We start from the raw sequence: 6,016 nt of genomic DNA, 5'->3' as shown, positions 1-6,016 counted from the left end.
AATATCCAGGCTTGTGTTTCTTCCATGGCACTGCTGAAAGGGCTCTGCTATCTCCCAAACACATGCCACTTGTCCTCTGGCCAGCCAGAAACAGTGCGGATGGCACAATGCAGTGGAAATCACAGCGACATCTGGGTGATCAACCACAGCGTCCCATCACTGCTCGACAGGAGGACAAAAGACTGCTTGGCCAGGGCAACGAGCCCATCAACTGAGCATGGGCACCTGCTCCTTCCTTCTGTCCTCCCCAGGATGACAGATTAACATTCTAAAATCATGCACCTGCTCTGTATTCAGGGGATTGTTTTTGTGCATGAAGAGACCACTTGAGACTCTGTAACAAAGATAATGGAGCTGAGTCAAAGTCTGGGAATTTGATGAACGAAGGTCCTCAGATGGAGATGACTCGTGGGCATATACTAACATAGCAAATGCCGCACCACTGTAATGACATTGCAGTTAAAAAGCACTTCCCTGTTGTTCAGGGGTCTGCTAACAAAACAAAGCAGATACTCAGCACAAAGAATATACTCAACTTCTCCTGAGGGTATTCTCCAGAGACCAGCAGTTCTCTGAACACAGGAAAAAGAGGAAGAAATGGCATTGTGTTGGTTAGCACAAAGATGAGAGCCCCAGCCCTGACGATGGTCATTTCTGCCCCTACATCCTGAGCACGACTGTTTCTATTTCCTTCGCTCTGAGTGTGGAGTTCAAAGTCACAGAGCTCTGTATTCAAGCACTGGCTTCACTGTCACACTTGGATTACTGAGCACGGTGCATGACATGTGGGAAGAATTCCATAAATAGTTTAAACATCCATGACTACCTGCTGCTCAAAGTATGGTCCCTGGACCAGCAGCATCTGCATCTCCTGGGGGTTCATAAGACCCTCAGGCCCTGCTCTAGACCTGCTGAGCAGGATGTGCATTGTAACAAGACCTCCTGCTGCCCTGGCTGGGTGGCTCAGTTGTTTGGAGCATCATCCCATAAACCAAAAGGTTGTGGGTTCAATCCCCAGTCAGGGCATGTATAGAGGCAAGCAATCCATGTTTCTCTCTCACATGGATGTTTCTCTCTCTCTCCCTCTCTCTCTAAAAGCAATGAAAAAAAATGCCCATGGGTGAGGATAAAAGAAAAAAAAATCTCCTGCTGATTAATATGCACCTTACAATTTGAGAAACACTGGCCCAATTCATAGACTATTGGGAATTGTCCTGCCTGGTTTCAGAAGCTGTAAGCCCCCCGCCACCCCACCACCACCCCCAATGGCTGAGGCTGACTGAGCGAACTTCGGACCATAAGCCACTAAGGAGACAAAGCTTATCTCCCTGGCAGGGGTGCTGCCCCTGCTCCTTTTACTTCACCCTGCCTGGCCCCCAGTGTTTGATCGGTTAGCCAATGACGGAAAAGATTACTCAAGGGAGGGACGATCTAAGACAGGCATGATCACGGGGCCCCCAGGGAAGGACTTGGGGGCTACAGAAAAAGGGGGTGATGGACTCTCACCCCTCGGCTTTGATGTAGCCTGAGTCCTCATTCTGCCTGCAAGAAGTCTCCTAATCTCTTGGCTGCCTTACTTCCCCTGCCTGACTTAAGCCTGAAACAATGCCTGTGGTGGGTGCAGCCCTGTGGTGGAAAGGCGGGTTCCCTAGGGCAATCAGGCCTGAGAAAGAATGCATAAAATCCTATGAAACCTACTCTGCTAATACCCTCAATTTAAATAATAAGGGACCAAGCAGGAATTGAATTTGTTCCTCAAAATTTTATGGCCCTTTAGCTATCTGACCCTGACTCAAAACAGGCCCTCAGAGTTCTTTGAATGTTATCTATTGTTTAATCATTTCTGCCTGACAATGATTGATTAACTTTATTCCTGTGAAAATTGAACCCAATAAAAGCTTGTCGAGGCAAGGATCGATTGGGGCGCTCTCCCCTTGAGAGAGTGGCCCTGCCGTCCCTTTTCCTCCACAGGACTTGGTAGTCTATGTGAATGTCTTGTCTCATCCATAAAGCCACAGACACTGCAGGCTGGTGTCTGCGTCAATAGACCTGTTCTGACTTTTTACCTATTCCTGTGGTGATAACAAGTGGCCTTCTGAACCTTGAACTGTAGATCATAATAGATCCCCAAGTCTGCATTAGTTAATAATTTCTTTGTTCTAAGTGTTAAGAACAATCATCTGAAAGTTTGAAATAAAGAAAAAAGATAGCTGTACAACCTTTCAAAATGAAATCGGAACACTGCTTAAAGGTTATCTGTTTTTCTAGGGGATGTAAGTTTGACTTTGTTATTGATTAGACCCAGATTCTATAAAGTTAGATGTTAACTTGTAGAAAATTAAGTTTAATTGAGTTTTGTCCAGTAGAGGATACAATCTCCCAGATTGTGGGCATGTTAGTACCTACAGCAGGGGCCAGCACACTGTTTCTGAGAAGGGCCAGATGACAACTATTTCAGGCTCCACGGGCCATGCAGTCTTTGTTGCAGCTCTCTGATCCTGCCATCGTATTGTGGAAGCAGCCACAGACTGCTATGAATCTGCATGCCTGGGCTCCACTGAAACTTCATTTACGGCCCTGGCTGGCATGGTTTTGTTGAGCTTCCTCCTGTAAACCTGAAGGTCGTGGGTTCAGTTCCCAGTCAGGGAGTGTACGAGAGGCAATTGTTTAATATTTCTCTCTCACATCAATGTTTCTCTCTCTCCTTTCCCCTCTCTAAGCATGTCCTCAGTTGAGGATTAAAAAATAACTCATTCATGGACATTGAAATTTGAACTTCATGTCATTTTCACATGTTAGGAAATATTGGCTTCTTTTCCAACTGTTTAAAAAGGTAGAAAACCCCCGGCTGGCATAGCTCAGTGGATTGAGCGTGGGCCGCGAACCAAAGTGTCGCAGGTTCCATTCCCAGTCAGGGTACATGCCTGGGTTGCAGGCCATAACCCCCGCAACCGCACATTGATGTTTCTCTCTCTCTTTCTTCCTCCCTTCCCTCTCTAAAAAATGAATAAATAAAGTCTTTAAAATATATTTTTAAAAAAAGGTAGAAAACCTTGTTGGCTCATGGGCATACAAAAACAGTTGGGAGGTCTGGTTCGATTCACAGGTCACAACTTGCCAGTTCCTGGCCTATAGGTTTTATTGCCCTGCTGGTCATCAACTAGTTTTGTATTTAACTTGAACATTTACTCTAGCACTCTCTGTTCCCACTAAATGTTTATGGGTGTATATTTGTTTCTCCTAACCTTTGAAACAGTTTTTCTCATCCTGCTTGTTCCTTCACTGGTGAATTAAATAAATCTTTGACACATGATCACCACATATTTCCAACTCAGTTTGAATCTAGAGCAGTTTGGTCATCTCTTTTGTTACTTTGGTTCCCTTCCCCACCAAGTGTTTTACCACGATGTTGTCCTAATAAAGACAAGTCTGTCCCCATTGAAATCCTGATGCCTACAATTTCACCCCCGCCACTCTACTATTACCATGAGCCCCTTTTTGCAATAACACTCTTGTCTGTAAAGCCAGTGGTTGGGGCTGGCAATGGGCTGGCTTGCATGGATGAAAGGTAATGAGCTAATGACACTGATGATGCAAATGCACTATGGGGCTTGGCAAGGAGGTACCAGCGAATGTCAAGCTGCCAGGGCCCATGTAGAGGAGAGTAGGGCCTGTGGAGCCTCTGAAAGCTCCTGCTGTGCTTCTCCCTGCACCTGTGCTTGCCTCGCAGCTGGGGCCTCACCCCGTGGATACATGGTATCATTTACATGGACCAGTGCTCTCTAGAAGACTTGACTTTGATGGGCCCATGTTACCGTTGGAGTCTTTCTGTTGTGAGGCAAATAGCAATGACTCCAGAGGGTATGGGGGGAAAGCATGGGTTCCTGCAGAGGGGCAGTTCGCTGGGAGCCTGGTTTCTGTAAGAGTCACTGGGCTCTAGGAGGTGGGCGTTTCCCAGCCGACGGGTACTGGAAAAACTGGCAACCTTCCCGCCAATTCAAGATGGCCAAGAACATGACGAAAAATGCTCATCCTCAATGGTTATCAAAGTAATATTCATTAAAACCAGTACCAGCAAAGAATGTCACTATTCTTGTTATCTTGGCATAGATGAGAATGGAAACTAGTACTACCTTCTTGAAAGCGTTTCAGTAATAAATATATTAAACATGTCAGTGTTTGTGCCAGTCATTGGTCCTGGGACCAACAGTCCTAGGTCCTTGGCCAAGTCAAACCCAGCCCTGGATGTTATGAGACAGAATAGACTGACACTTACTTTAGAAGTAGCGATATGTTTTTAACTCCACAACGCTACATGAATATAGGACCACTGTAATACATGGCGGAGTAAGCTAAAGGGCTCCCTTCAGACTATTACTCCCATCTCCGAGATCCTTCATTTTACACTTTTGTGTGAATCCTTAAGACTTTTTACTCCATATTTACAGACATATGTGTCTATAGAAATGTAAGGTAAATTCTGTGGAGGACATTTGGATATGTAAGTGATATAATATTTTACACATTTTCCTGAAGCTGGCTTTTATCCATCCACAATACGGCCTAGGCATGTTCTGCACTGTGAGTAAAGACCTCATAGATTCCACTGAACAATGCGCCATAGTTTATCCAATCATCAGTTACTTCAGGGCGACGGTTCTCAACCTCGCTTGTCCTCCGTCTCCCACGTCATAGATGGCAGACGTTCACGTTCATGTCACAAGGTCAGCAGATCTCCTGTCCTGAGGCTGTTGGGAGAAAGAATGAGCTTCCATGGCTGAAGTCCCTGACACTGAGCACATGGTAGGAAGAGGTGCTGTGTGGCTCACCTGGTCTGGAAAAGAAAGCCCTGGAATCTTCTGTTAACATGCTGGTGTGTTAACATATTTGCGAGTATCAGGAGAGAGAATATAGGGCTTCCTCAAAAGAGCACCCTGGCTGGTCAGACTGTCTTTAAAAAGACAGATGTTTCAGGGCCTGTTGGCTCTGAAATTTGCTTCAAAATAAGAGGTCTGACTTCTCTGTTTCTTCAAAAAATTCTTCTTCTTCAAATTGGGCAAACCACTTAACTGTGCCCCATCTGTTTATTTTGACAGTTGACTTGTCTCCTGAGTCTTTTTTACAGCTCCACCGAGAGCTCCCTACTTACAAACTGAGCACAGGAGAAACATACTCCCTCTGAGGACCCTCCATGGGGGTGAGAGGCAGCCCAACCTTCCCTGAGAAGACTGCCCTGAGGCTGTGGTCAGCCTTCTGTGTTTTCAACCCTCCCCCCATTTTACATGTATTGAGTTGAAAGTTAAGGTTGAATCCTCACTACCTTCCTGTGAGTCTATCCATCCACCCGTCCACCCATCCATCCATGCATCTATGAATCTATGAGTCCACCCACCCATTTACCCATCCATCCACCCATCATTTATCATTGATCTCTCGCTCGCAATTTCTCTCTCATTAGTCCCTCCCACAGCATCTCAGCAGCAACAGCCTAGAAAGGTGGGGATTCTGTGAGCTGTCAGAGACAGGCACAATGACACCCAGATATGATGACAGGAGACAAAAATACCTGAAGTAGATGCAGCCCACTGAGTCATCAAATAAAGACAAATCCTCTTGGTGCCTTCTGTTTAAGAAAGCAGGGAAATGTATAAGACAGTTTAGAAAGATTCCCATCCAAAGTGGTAAGATAGAGACAGTTGTGATGCTTGAGGAATAAGTTTTAGTTTTCTGGAGAAGTCACCTGTGCAGACTTTTTATGTCCCAAACCTGCCTGATAATTCACAATAAAAGCTGGGAGATTTTACAAAGGAGGAGACTGAAATTCAAAGAGGTTCAACCACTTCCATGAGGTCATACAGTTTAAGTGGCAGTGGTGGGATTTGAATCCATGTCTTTTTAATTTCAGATGTGATAATATGTAGATGCACAACCCAGGTGCCCCTTCAAGGATGGGAACAGCAGGACCCTCAGCTCTCAGCCTTAGCTACAGAGAGTTGCCTTAATTGAAGCCACATCT

This window comes from Phyllostomus discolor, chromosome 3 (assembly GCF_004126475.2).
Source record: "Phyllostomus discolor isolate MPI-MPIP mPhyDis1 chromosome 3, mPhyDis1.pri.v3, whole genome shotgun sequence".
NCBI classification, from domain to species: domain Eukaryota; kingdom Metazoa; phylum Chordata; class Mammalia; order Chiroptera; family Phyllostomidae; genus Phyllostomus; species Phyllostomus discolor.
The sequence above is the reverse complement of the archived record's forward strand: the minus strand, read 5'-3'. Positions refer to the sequence as shown.